Source organism: Artibeus jamaicensis, unplaced genomic scaffold (genome assembly GCF_021234435.1).
Source record: "Artibeus jamaicensis isolate MK-2021 breed Jamaican fruit bat unplaced genomic scaffold, CSHL_Jam_final contig_332, whole genome shotgun sequence".
In the NCBI taxonomy this organism is placed as follows: Eukaryota; Metazoa; Chordata; class Mammalia; order Chiroptera; family Phyllostomidae; genus Artibeus; species Artibeus jamaicensis.
Genome location: NW_026521788.1, coordinates 204,873 through 218,708, shown reverse-complemented (window position 1 = coordinate 218,708; position 13,836 = coordinate 204,873). Strand labels below are relative to the sequence as shown.

At 37.4% G+C, this 13,836-nt stretch overlaps 1 protein-coding gene across 1 annotated transcript in view; it reads left to right on the top strand.

Moving 5' to 3' along the window:
- TBC1D12 (TBC1 domain family member 12) overlaps positions 1-13,836 on the top strand; it is an 86,606-nt gene that overhangs the window by 13,585 nt on the left and 59,185 nt on the right. The gene's annotated exons all lie outside the window — the stretch shown is intronic.

Below are 13,836 nucleotides of genomic sequence, written 5' to 3'. Positions count from 1 at the left end.
TTTTTTTTTTTGCACATAGCTGTTAGTTCTCCCAACACCATTTGTTGAAGAGGCTATTATTAGTCCATTTTATGTTGCTGCCCCCTTTGTCAATAATTAATTGGCCATAGAGATTTGGGTTTATTTCTGGACTCTATTCTGTTCAATTGGGCTATGTGCCTGTTTTTATGCCAGTACCAGACTGTTTAGATTACAGTGGCCTTGTAATACAGTTTGGTGTCAGGTACTGTGATCCCTCCTACTTTCTTCTTCTTTCTCAAAATTGCAGCTGCTATTGAAGTTTTAAATTAGTAAAAGAAAATCTCAATGGAGTAAGCAGTTTCTGTGTTTTTGAAAAGTGATAAGATTTAAGGTGATTTTTAAAAAAATTTTATTTAGTTATTTTTCAAGTACAGTTTTTTGTCTGTTTCTCCCATTCCAGCCCCCCTGCCTCGTGCTCCCCACCTCCCTCCCATTTCCTCCCCCCCCCCACCAGTCCTCATCCCTGTGTCTTTCATACTTGTTCCTCAAAATCCCTCCCCTTTTTTCCCCTTAAATTCCCTTCCCTCTCCCCTCTGGTCACTGCCCACTTGTTCTCTATTTCAGTGTCTTTGTTTTTATTCTGTTTGCTTGTTTGTTTTGTTGTTTAGCTTCCTGTTAAAGGTGAGATTATATGGTATTTGTCTTTCAATGCCTGGCCTATTTCACTCAGCATAATGCTTTCCAGTTCCATCCATGTTGTTGCAAAGGGTAGTAGGTCCTTCTTTCTCTCTGCTGCATAGAATTCCATTGTGTATATTTACCACAATTTTTTGATCCATTCATTCACTGACAGGCACCTAGGTTGCTTCCAACTCTTGGCTATTGTAAATTGTGCTGCTATGAACATTGCGGTGCATAGGTTCTTTGAAATTGATGTTTTAGGATTCTTGGGATATAACCCTAGCAGTGGAATTGCTGGGTCAAAAAGCAGGTCGATTTTTATTTTTCTGAGAAAATTCCATAATGTTTTCCATAATGGTTGTACCCGTCTGCAATCCCACCAACAGTGAACTAAAGACCCCTTTTCCCCACACCCTCTCCAACATTTGTTGTTTGTTGCTTTGTTTATGATGGCCATTCTGACTGGTGTAAAGTGGTATCTCATTGTGGTTTTAATTTGCATCTCTCTGATAGCTAACGATATTGAGCACCTCTTCATGTGTCTCTGGATATTCTGTATGTCCTCCTTGGAGAAGTGTCTGTTAAGTCCTTTTCTCATTTTTTTATTGGGTTAGATGTCTTCCTAGAGTGGAGTCTTGTAAGTTCTTTGTATATTTTGGAGATTAAACCCTTGTGTGAGGTATCATTGGCAAATATGTTTTCCCATACAGTTGGTTATCTTTTTAATTTAGTACTGTTTTCTTTAGCCACGCAGAAGCTTTTTATTTTGATGAGATCCCATTTGTTTATTCTTTCCTTTATATTCCTTGCTCTAGGGGACATATCCGTAAAAATGTTGCTGCGTGGAATATCTGAGATTTTCTTGCCAATGTTCTCCTCTAGGACTTTAATGGTGTCATGGGTTATATATGTCTTTTATCCATCTTGAATTTATTTTGGCGTATGGTGTAAGTTGGTGCTTGAGTTTCATTTTTTTTGCACATAGCTGTTAGTTCTCCCAACACCATTTGTTGAAGAGGCTATCATTAGTTCATTTTATGTTGCTGCCCCCTTTGTCAAATATTAATTGACTGTAGAGAGTTGGGTTGATTTCTGGGCTCTCTGTTCTGTTGCATTGGTCTATGTGCCTGTTTTTATGCCAGTACCAGACTGTTTAGATTACAGTGGCCTTGTAATATAGTTTGGTGTCAGGTATTGTGATCCTTCCTACTTTCTTCTTCTTTCTCAAAATTGCAGCTGCTATTGAAGTTTTAAATTAGTAAAAGAAAATCTCAATGGAGTAAGCAGTTTCTGTGTTTTTGAAGAGTGATAAAATTTAAGGTGATTTTTTTTTTTTTTTGCTTACTTGGCGATACTCCTCCTCCCACCCCCTGTTAGACCTTTAAAAAAATTTTTTTTTGTTTTATTGATTTCAGAGAGAAGGGAAGAGAGGGAGAAAGAGTGGGAGAGAAACATCAGTGTGAGAGAGAAACATCGGTTGCGCCTTGCATACCACCTACTGGGGACTAAACCCTCAACCCAGGCCTGTGCCCCCTGACGAGGAATCGGAATCAGATTGAATGCATGACCTTTTGGTTTGTGGGATAACACCCCACCAACTGAGCCACACTGGCTAGGGCTGACTGACTTTTTAACTTCATTGGTGCTACCTACAATTAAAGACATTGATAATCCTTGGATGTTGTTTGGAAAACATAGGATTTGTTGTGATTCAGAATTGGGTGTTGAGCACTAACATGTGTTAACTAAAGACTGATAAAATAAAACTTTTGGTGGATAATTATTATATAACATATCCAGCCCAGCAGTTGAACATATAACCAAAGGATGATATCTATCTTTGTGATATACGCCCAGAAGCACATTAACACAGTGGAGAATAGAACAGTGATTAACTTTCAATATTGGGCATACTAATAAAACTGCTGAGAATTATACTACCAGAAGGAAAAACATTTAGAAAATAACCACTACAAAACTTTATTGAGTAAAATAGTAACTAGGTACATCTTTTAATGAGGAGATAAGTTTGTTTTGCTCTTGTATGATAGCACTAAAATACTTTTTTTTTGGTTTAATTGCCCATTTGATGAAATATTATAACATCTGTAGGGGGAAAAAGACAATTATTCTTGTCAGGAGGAAGATTGCAACTTTACCACTGGAATGTAAGATCTCTCATAGGTTATATCACAAGTTCTATAATCAGTTCAGAAAGTACTTCTAGGTTAGACATGTGCAAAATGTCCACAAAACAAAGCAAAACAACAACAACCCTGGAGCTAAGTTTCTGCTTTTTTATTCTTAGATAGTTTTTAGGCAGCTGATGGGTGTTGTTTAGCCTCTGCTTGAATTCTTTCACTAATAAGGAGCTCAATTTCCTCAAGGCAGCCTATTGAGGTTATTAGTTGTTAGAAGGTTCTTTATGTGGAAGCACAGTGTTTTTCTTTGTAATGTTCCTGGTCCTAATTTGCCCTTTAAAGCCACAAAGAAAAAGTCAGTTCTTTTACAGAATTTCCCTTCAGCAACTTAACTATTGCTACCTAACTTTGTTTTTGTTTACAAATCCTCTTAGCTAACCATAGACAGTTCTTACTAGTTTGCAGTTTTCTTATTGTTTATTTATTCACAATGCTATTGAGCCTTATTACTTAAGTGAGGCACTAAGGAAATTAGATAAACAGGATATTAATAAACTTAAGATAGGGGAGTCATATAAATCAATACTTACAGTATTACCCGATGAGTGTGGTAAAGGAAGCTACAAGGATGCAGCAATAGCACTGAAGGAGAGTGATTAACTTTGGGATGGGAAGTTAGGGCACTCTGGTCTTTTAATAATGAGGGTTTAGGTTGGAATGAGACTGAGGACAGTACAGGCACACAACAAACGGCACGTGCAGAATTTATACATGAAACAGCCCAGTGCTTTGGGGGCTGCAGATGCTCATTAGTGTGACTGTCCTGAGGCAGGTGAGGTATAGTGTCAAAAACCAAGGCAAATGGTTAGGGCTAAATTTTGAAGTTTGTGTAACAGAACTAAGCAATTTAAATTGATTACCTGAAGGGCATAGGACCACCAATGGATTTTTAGAACATTAGTAATATGGTTTGAATTGTGCATGAGAACAGTCACTCTTGTAGCAGGGTGGCACGTGATTCGGGACGTAAGAAACTGGGGCTTGAATGCCTTTGTGGTAGTTTATGGGTGCTTAGAAGTTTATTAGAATGTACTATCCAGATAATTGATTTAAATAACATTAAATTCATTCCTTGGTAGGAGGGGTAGCTGACAGTTTGAGTGACATAAAAAGTCTGTTCAGAAAAAGTCCAGCCATTATTAATATAATGAGAACAGTTTGTGTGACATTTATGTAACCTGGCAGCCAAGGAGAGTGGACTGGAATGCACATGCATGAACAGTGATGACCTCACTGTACTAGTCAGTGGGGGTGGTAGACACCATGGAGTGGGCATGTGCACTGTAGCTATCGAATTAAAAATGACTGAGCGAATAGAGAAACAAATCTGCATCAAAATTTGTTAAGCTTGAACATTCTTCTGTGGAAACTATTCAGATGATTCAGAAGGCTGCAGCTATGAGCACCTGGTGATTGGCAGCTTCATCATGACAATGTGCCTGCTCGCTTATCACATCTCATGCAGAGTTTTTTGGCAAAACATCAAATCATCCACAGGTGACTCAGCCCCACTGTGGCCCAGATTTGGTGACCTGGGACTTCTGACTTTTCCCAAAACTAAAATCACCTTTGAAATGAAGAGATTTCAGACTGTTGATGAGGTTCAGGAAAATATGACAGGACAGCTGATAGCAATTGGGAGAACTGTGTGAGGTCTCAAGGTGCCAACATTGAAGAGATGTCATTGTCCTTTGTACAATGTTTCTTGTATCTCATCTCTGATCCAAGTACTAACAGGCCCAACCCTGCTTAGCTTCTGAGATCAGACAAGATCAGGTGCATTCAGGGTGGTATGGCCATAGACTGTTTCTTGTATCTTGTATCTTTCTCAATAAATGTCTCTATTTTTCATAGCACATGGCTGGATACTTTCTGGACAGACCTCCATATTCTTATACCGGTAGGCTTTTTGTGAAGCTTTAATAAAGGTAAACTTCGAATCTGATTTTTGTTTTGAGGGAAATGGGCTGGTATGAAAATGGTAGAGTCATGTGAAAAATTATGTGTACCATGTTTTGTAAGGAATTTGGTGAGGGGGAAAAGAGCCAGAATGGCTGTTAGGCTACTTGTTTTGCTGTCCTGTCTCAGAAAGGAAAAACTGCAGGGAAAACCCTGAGAGTGTAAAGTTGTAAAATCAAGACTTTATGTTCAATGCACAAATTCTACACATTGCTTCATAAAAGTGGATGGTGGCAATGTACACATCTGCCATTTCTGAGGATTGAATGGGGTAAAAACAAAGTATTGAGACTTCCATAATTACTTACATGTTTATGTGTTTGTTCTACTGTGATGCACACTCCCTGGAGATATGGAACATATTGTTTTTGTCTCTGCATAGAAACATAGAGCCTAATATAATAGGAACATGGAGATTTATTGGATTAAAAACTTTGTAGAAGGTACCAGAATTTATATAGTCAAATGATTGGAACTTTTGTAGTGGTTCACTTTGGGAGGCTCTCCACTTGTTACTTTAATGGTACCATTTCTCAAAGTATGTTCGGTATCTGTTTTGGGGAGATATTTCTGTAGGAGAGAAATCAGTTGTGCCAATGTAAGATGGAACTGAAGAATTGAATGTTGGAGGGGAATCACAGCTGAAATACATTAAAAAGCCAACTAAACACATTCAGTTGTATATTAACTGTAAGCAATATCCTAGGTATAAAAGAGTCATCCTCAGGCAAATAGACATAATATTAAATAGTTGAGGTTTGTACAAATAGGCATGAATGAACGATCTCACCTCTGGTACTCTTTTCAATGACTTGGGGTCTGCCATCCTTATATTTGATCATCTTGGGTAGATGTAGTTGTATCAATTTAATTTTGGTGAAGCCTAAAACTGTTGTTACTAGTGTGTTTGCAATACAGTCCATATTTAAAGGACTAACATATAGATTGTGGTAAAATCCTTAATACAGCATCTGTAACTGGCAATATTAAAATGTGAAAGACGTGTTCAACTTTGTATTACAAATATTGCCTTAATGCTATTGCTAATTTTGAAGTATCCTTTATATTTTTCCACTTGTGAAGTAAATTCTTTAGCTTTTCTTTTTTTTTTTTTTTTTGATACTCACCTGAAGACATGCTTATTGATTTTAGAGAGAGGGAAAGGGAGGGAGAGAAACATTGATCCATTGCCCTAACCAGGTACCAAACCCTCAACCTAGGTATGTGCCCTTACTGGGAATTGAATCCACAACCTTCCAGTTTGTAGGACGACGGTCCAACCAAATGAGCCACACCAGCCAGGGCAGTACTAACCTAAGCAGGTCCAACCCTGCTTAGCTTCCAAGATCAGACAAGATTGGGTGTGTTCAGGGTGGTATGGCCTTAGATAGCTTTTCTAATTAGCAAAACAGATTACTGTCAATTTTAGTAGAGCTAAAATGCATCTAGCTTTTTCTTGCACTCTATTTTATTTATTTGTTTGTTTGTTTGTTTGTTTGTTTTAGAGAGAGGAAGGGAGGGAGAAAGAGAGAAACATTGATTGGTTGTCTCTCATACTCCTCGCAATTGGGGATCTGGCCTGCAACCCAGGCTTGTGCCCTGATTGGGAATTGAACTGGCGAACTTTTGGTTTGCAGGATGATGCCCAACCCCCTGAGTCATACTGGCCAGGGCATGAACAATATCTTCGTATTTTGTTTTAAAAGCCTGAACCAGTGGTATTTAGTTTTCTGCTTAATACAGATTTTGTAGTTAAAAGGGCAGTTATTTGTGGGGGGCCCTGTATTTATCCTACTTAGAAAGAGTAGTAAGAAATGATGTTTGAAAGATAATTTGGATCCAGTTTGCAAAGAGTCTTTAATGTTAAGGGAAAGAATTAAAGTCCTGACTGGTATGGCTCAGTTGGTTGGACATCGTACCACAAAGTGAAAGGTCACTGGTTTGATTCTTGGTCAGGGCACATACCTGGGTTGTAGGTTTGATCCCTGGTCTCAGTGGGTGCGAGAGGCTACCCATTGATGTTTCTCTCTCTCCCTTTACCTCTCTCTAAACATAAATAAGTAAAATCTTTTCCAAAAAGATTAAGAATTAGCCCTCGCTGGTGTGGCTCAGTGCATTGAGTGCTGGCCTGTGAACCGAAGGGCCACCAGTTTGATTTCCAGTCAGGGCACAAGCCTGGGTTGTGGGCCAGGTCCCCAGTGGGGGGGGGGGGGCACGTGAGAGGCAACCACACATTGATATTTTTCTCCCTCTCTTTCTCCTTCCCTTCCCCTCTCTCTAAAAGTAAATCTAAAAAAGATAAGGAATTAAAACTTTTCCATAGATATTAGGAATTTGAGGATTTGGGGGCAAGGAAATTAAGTGCTCTATTCTTTTCTGCTTGTACTTTGTCATTTATACTAGCCAGAATGAAACATCTGTTATTCCTTTTCCCTTAATTTCGGTTTGTCTGAATCTTCCCTTGTATATTCAGCAAGCATATTTGAGCACTGACTATATAGCAGGAAAAGAAGGAACTAGTGTATAGCTTTACTGGTAAAGACATGGCAATCATATTGCGAACATAAGTTGAAGTGCTATGATGTGATGCTAGCAGGGAGCATGCGCACGATGGGAGAAGCAAGATTTACCCCTCTGGCACTGAATTTACCTTTAAGTTCATCTTCAGGCTCATTTCCAGTGCTTTTCAGGGGCCAGGGGAGAGAGAGTAACTACAGAGAGTTAGTACGATGGAGTTTTTTGGGGGTGATAAAATGTTCTGTACCTCAATTTTTGTGGTAGTTACACATATTTATATGTATGGCAAAAAGACAGCCAATTTTTATTCCACGTTCGTTTAAAAAATAAAATATTTTCTGAGTGTTTAAATACCTTATATGCAGAGCATTGTAAAGGTTACACAGATTTTGTTTTCATGCATTTATAGAATCATTGTAGCATTAAGATCAGTTATATGAAGCAGAAAGTGAAAAGTATCAGAAGAGAATGGTTCCTAGAAGAAATAGGTTATAGAGGAGAAAGTTTCATAGAAATAGTGGCTCACCAGATTGCGCTCCCCCATTAAACTAATGCTGTAGGCTGAATGTGTCACCCTAAAATTCCTGTGTTGAAACCTAATCCCCTGTGTGATAGATAGTATTTGGAGGTGGAGCCTTTGGCAAGTACTTAGGTCATGAGGGTGGAGTCTTCGTGAATAGGATTAGTACCTTGGTGAAAGAAGCCCCAGAGAGTGCTCTCACCCCTTCTGCCCTGTGGGAGCACAGGGAAAAAAGGTGGTGGTCTGCGGACCAGGAAGTGGACTGGTCTCTCGCCAGATTCTGCATCTTGGACTTCCTAGCTTCCAGACTGTAAGAAATAAGTTTCTGTTATTGATAAGCCACAGAGTCTGGGGTATTTTGTTACAGCAGCCAGAATGGACTAAAACGACTAAGTGTGAGGACAAAGTGTGCCCCCTAATCACACCGACTAAGTGTGATTTTTTTCTGTGTAGTGCCCCCTCCCCAAGTTGGCAGACTTTCATTTGTGTGTGCAAGTACAGCACCAGGGGTACAATAATGAACAGAGCTCACATTCTAATGCAGAAGATAATGTAAATAAGTTTGCAAAATTGTTCTGGCTGTTCTACTCTTTTGCCTACTTTTTTTTTTTAACAATAGTACTAACAACCTTTATTGGTTGCAGTGGGAAGTAGAAAAGTAGGGGTTATGACAGCTCCAGCGCCTGGGGCAGCTTCAGAGCCTCCTTTGCCTTTTCATACTATTTTTAGAATCAGCTTGTCTGTATCTACAGATAATCCTTGTTAATTAGGGGAGAATTGACATCTTTACTTTGTTTTATTATCTTCCATTTCTTGAACACAATGTCTCTCTCCAATTATTTGGGTTCATTTTACATTTCCTTCATCAATCTTATGTAGTTTTTATCATACACATCCTACTCATGTTTTGTTAGATTTCATATTTTTTGGAGCTATTATAAATGATGCATTTAACAAAATTTTAATTTCTAATTATTCATTGCTAATACCATATATAGAAATATGATTGATTTTTGTTTGCCTCATATCTAATAGCCTTGTGATAAACTTAGTTCTAGAAACTTTTTTGTGGATCCTATGGGATTGTTTATGTAAGTAGTAATGTCTGCAAAGAGAAAATTAAAAATTTTTTTTCTAAATCTGTAAGGCCTATTTTTCTTGCCTCATTGCACTGGCTAGGATTTTCTGAATGATTTTGAATGGAAGTGATGAGTATGGATGGATATCCTTACTTTGTTTCCAATCTCCAAAACATTTGGTCTTTCATGATTTAATGATAATAGCTATAGGATTTTTTTTTTTATTTAAAAAATTGGTTTTAGAGGGAGAGGGGTTTTTTTAATTTGTTTTTTGTTTTGTAGATGCCCTTAACTAGGAACTTGTATTCTTTTCCAGTTTTCTGAGTATTTGTAAATCAGGAATGAATTTATGATATTGTCAGATGTATCAGTTGATATGAGCATGTGGGATCTCTTCTTTAGACTGTTAGTAGAGTGAATTACATTGACTGACTTTTGAGCATTGAATGAGCCTTGCATTTCTGGGATAAACCCTACTTGGTCTTGTTTTTCTTTTTACATATTGTCACTTGATTTTTTTACTTAAAAAATGACAGCTTTATTGAGATATTATAATTCACATACCATACAACTCATATATTTAAAGTGTACAATTCAGTAGTTTTTAGTATATTCAGAGTTGTGTAACCATCACCACAATCAGTTTTAGAACATTTTTATTATCTCAGAAGAAAATCCTATCCCCATTCTGAAGATTAAATATTTGCTTACTCTAATTGTAAATAAAAACACTCACATAATTTCTGTTTTATTTATATACAAGAGGCAAAAGTGGAAAAGTATTCACACATGCGGTTAGTTTTATTCATCATCATCAGTCACCATGTTGCCTTTGTTTCTTAACTTTCTCTTAGGATTAAAAGATAGCTTACATCCTGGTGACTGGAATGTTTTGCATGTTGTCCCTTGTTACTGTTTATATTCTTGTCTGAAGCATCATTCCTATACTTTTCCTCTTCTTCTGGTGGTTTCTATCTTCCCTCTGAATGTCTTAGATTCTACATTGGGCTTAAAGCAATGGAGATTCTCTTAATGAAGCATTTGATAGAGAATATAAATAGTATCCAGCACAGAAGCAAGAATATTCTTATATTGCTTTTTCTTTTTCCTTAATTATATTCAGTTTTGTTCTCTCCCTGCAACAAAAGAATAAAATATCTCAATCAGTAAGATAGCGCCTGAAACTTATTTGCTATAACAAATAAGACATACCATAAGGCGACTTGCTGACATGAACACAAGCAAAAGAAGAAAATAATTTATATTTTTGAACTGTTTAAATTAATGTTAGGAGGAGGCCTTTTGGCAATATGTAGTATGAAAGAAAACAGAGATGGTGTGAAACTGTTACAGCTTGATCGTTTTGTGAGGACGTGAACAAGATTAGGAAGAAAAGTACCTGCAAGAGACCTGGCTCCAGTACTAGTTAGTGGTGTGACCTTGGCAAGTAGCTCATCAACCTTTCTTGGGGGTGGTGGGTGGTATATTCAGTCCTTGGAGAATTTTGATGAAAGATTTAGACAGCTGCCCAAGAAAAATATTCATAAACACACTATTTACTTCAAATTGTGCATATATACTTTGAGAAGGCTTATGGACCTCCTCTGGCCCATTCATGTAGGTTTATTGATTCTTGATGAAGAACCTTTGGCCTGGTTGCTCTCTGAAGTCCATGACAGTTCTAACATATTTTAAAAAATTGTAACTTTCAGCCTTGAAATTCTATTTTTTAATAGTAAATGATACTGAAGTTTGTCTTTTTTATGTGTGATAGTCTGATCTATGGAAATAGGTTATAAGCAGTGTGTATTAAATAAAAATCTGTATTGTTTTTTAATTTTTAGGATATGTAATAATGAAAAAGACAAGAGCTAGAAGCAGCCTGAAAAGGAAAATTCTTAAAATTAAAAAAGCTTTAGTTATCTGTCGAAAAACAAAAACAGAAAAAGTACTTTTTTTGTGTGTAGTCAGCTGAAAGTCTTTTCCAAGACTGAAAAATGATCGAGGTTTGGAAAGAATGTAAGTAATCTTCATGCCAGATCTTTAATCCAAAATACTCAAGGGTAGCCAAAGTACTGCATTTTAAAGAGACAGTACTTACATTTCTTTGAGTTAATTATGTAGTCAACTGTGGCATTCCATGATCACTAGATAGTGTTTTCTATTCGACTTTGTATTATACTTTGGGGAAACTTAGTACAAAGTCCAGGAAGTTGATGTGTTTTCATTAGTCCAACTTCTACTGAGGCAGTTTGAAGAGTAGGTCATGCTTTCTAATTTTTCAAGCTGATTTCACTCTTTTGATTGAAGTATGTTTATTTTCCTGTTTGGAAAAGTATTGTGACCCCTTTTTAGTGTTCAGCTCCGTTTAAATGATGATCTGAATTTATCTAATGACCCTAAAAAGTTAAAATAGTTATAGATGTAAACATTAGGTAAAAACAGTGAATTTTTTTTAGGCTAGAGCTGACATTATTGGCAGTAACAACATTCAGAATTAGCCAGTTTCCTGTAGTGTCAAAGTCCAGTCTGAGAAACTGGAATTTAAATGGCTTTGTCTCAGTTTATAAGTGGTTTGCCAATTCTTAATGACCCAAGCACTGGAGATTCTGCTATGTTAGAAATCATGAGCAGAGAGCTTACATGGTGTAAATATATTTTGCCCCTTTAGGTTAGCTTTATCTTTTAGTAAGGTGTAGTAAGCAAGTGGTTGGACTCTTAGATCATTTGTAACTCTTTGTGTGGTAAAAGAAATCTTGGAAAAATGAAACAGAGACAGATTATGAAGCAAATATTAATAGGTATTAACAAGCAATAGTCATTCATTCATCAACCTTTATTATAAAAGCCACTAACGGAGAAGGCTAGAGCTTTATTTCCCCTCCATCTTTCTCTTCTAATCCCCACATCAGTTTTTTCTTGGTGTAGTTCTTATTTTTTTCTTTTTTATGTTTCAGCAGTATGGGAATATTGAACTGCTATTCTCAACTGGTACAACATATTTTCTTAATTTCTTTTTGCTAAAAAGAGTGAGCACAAAGTAGTAGAGAGAACAGAAGATGGTGTATTTTTGTCTTTCTGTGTGTGTAGATAGTTGTGTATGTCAACATAGTGTTGGTTGGGGTGGAGAATGAATTAATGGGGGAGAAAGGTGGATTACCGTTGCTATTCCCTGTTTTCTATATACATTGATAAGATGTGTCACAGAATGAGAAAGAAAAAACAAACCCAAACTAGAAAACACATAATTTTAAATATTTCCAGCATATCTGAAAAGTAAGGTACTTTACAACTTATAAAAACTTGATTGGGGTTTAGGCAGAACCAGTAAATAGCACTTCTTTATCAGCCCCTCTGTGTTTGGAATCAGTAGGAAAAAAAGACATAGGACACAAACAAATGAAACCGCAAAACACCAGCTTTAATGCTGATGAAATATGGCTCAAAAGGCATGCCCTTGGTTGCAGTGGGCCTCCTAATACTTCACCTGATTTAAATTTATCTAGCTGGTTACTAGCACAGCATAGCCTTTCCTGTGGGGATCAGGGACAGACGGGTACAGAAGAAACTAATTTCGCCTCATACTAGGAAAGCTGAACAAATTGACCCTCCCTGCTGTTAGGCAGCAGTGTCTTTCTCTAGATTTCAGCTCCACAGGTGGAGATGAGTAAGGGGGCACAGAGGACCTAGAAGTGTCCCTCCCTTCTGCTCCTCCCCCCCCAAATTAGAAGAATATAAAGAGTGATCCTTTCCCCCAGCACTGTCATATAAATCTCATGTGTACAGTCAAGCTCTACTCCTGGAGTCCAGAGAGAAACAATTGTTGTATCTTTCGTGTATGAGTGCTTGGACACATTTAAATGTTTATTTTATTATTATTGAGAGAGAGAGAGAGAGAGAGAGAGGAAGGGAGAGAGAAAGAGAAGAAGAGAAACATGGATCAGTTGCTTCTTGCCCCTCCTACCAACTGGGGATCAACCTGCAGCCTAGGCATGTGTCCTGACCAGGAGTGGAATTGGGAGACCTTTTGCTCTGTAGGATGGTGCCTGACCCACTGAGCTGCACTGGTCAGGGCTGCTTGGACACATTTACTTTGTTTTGCTAAGAAGCCTTTATTGTTGATTTACATGTAAGAAATTGGAATATCTTGGGAGATAGGAAAAAAGGAAGAGCGTGTGTATGTGTGTATGTGCATGTGTGCGTGTGTGTGTGTATGAGAGAGAGAGAGAGAGAATGGGTGTGTCTGCCTACCCGTGGTTTGAAAAGGTGATGAGGAACCTAGTCCTACACATTTATTTGCATTGGGACCTGTATTTCACCAGTTCCTACCAGTGGATTGGGTAGATTCAGGATGGTGGATGAGAGCAACAACAGAGTATTACACATTTCTGGCTTATTTATGTACCTTTTCATTGGGGTTTTCCCCTTGAAATTTAGTGCAGTGGTAATTATCTTCATAGGCTAACTTTAGGTAGAAGCCCATTTGATCTGTAATGCTGTTTTATTGTTATTTATTGAATTGAGAGAGACAGAGAGAAACAATAATTTGTTATTCTACTAATTGATTGGTTGATTATTGTATGTTTCTGACCAGGGATGGAAATTACAACCTTGCCATATTGAGTTGATGCTCTAAGCAACTGAACTACTTGGTCAGGCCTGTAATGTCGTTTTAATACAATTCCATGCATTTGTAACAATAATTTAAAATTACTTTTTATTGCTGATATATGCCAGTTAGCTGCATTGGAAGTAGTTTTTGTGGCAGGAGGTAAACTGAAAACCCAATCCAAAATCTCTTAATGGCATAAGAAATTAATGTGGAACATTATTTGATGGCCTTTCTTAGCAATTGGATACCTGTGGCTCATTTCTTTTTGGGGAATTTATTATGGTAGCTAAAGTTTTTGGATTATGT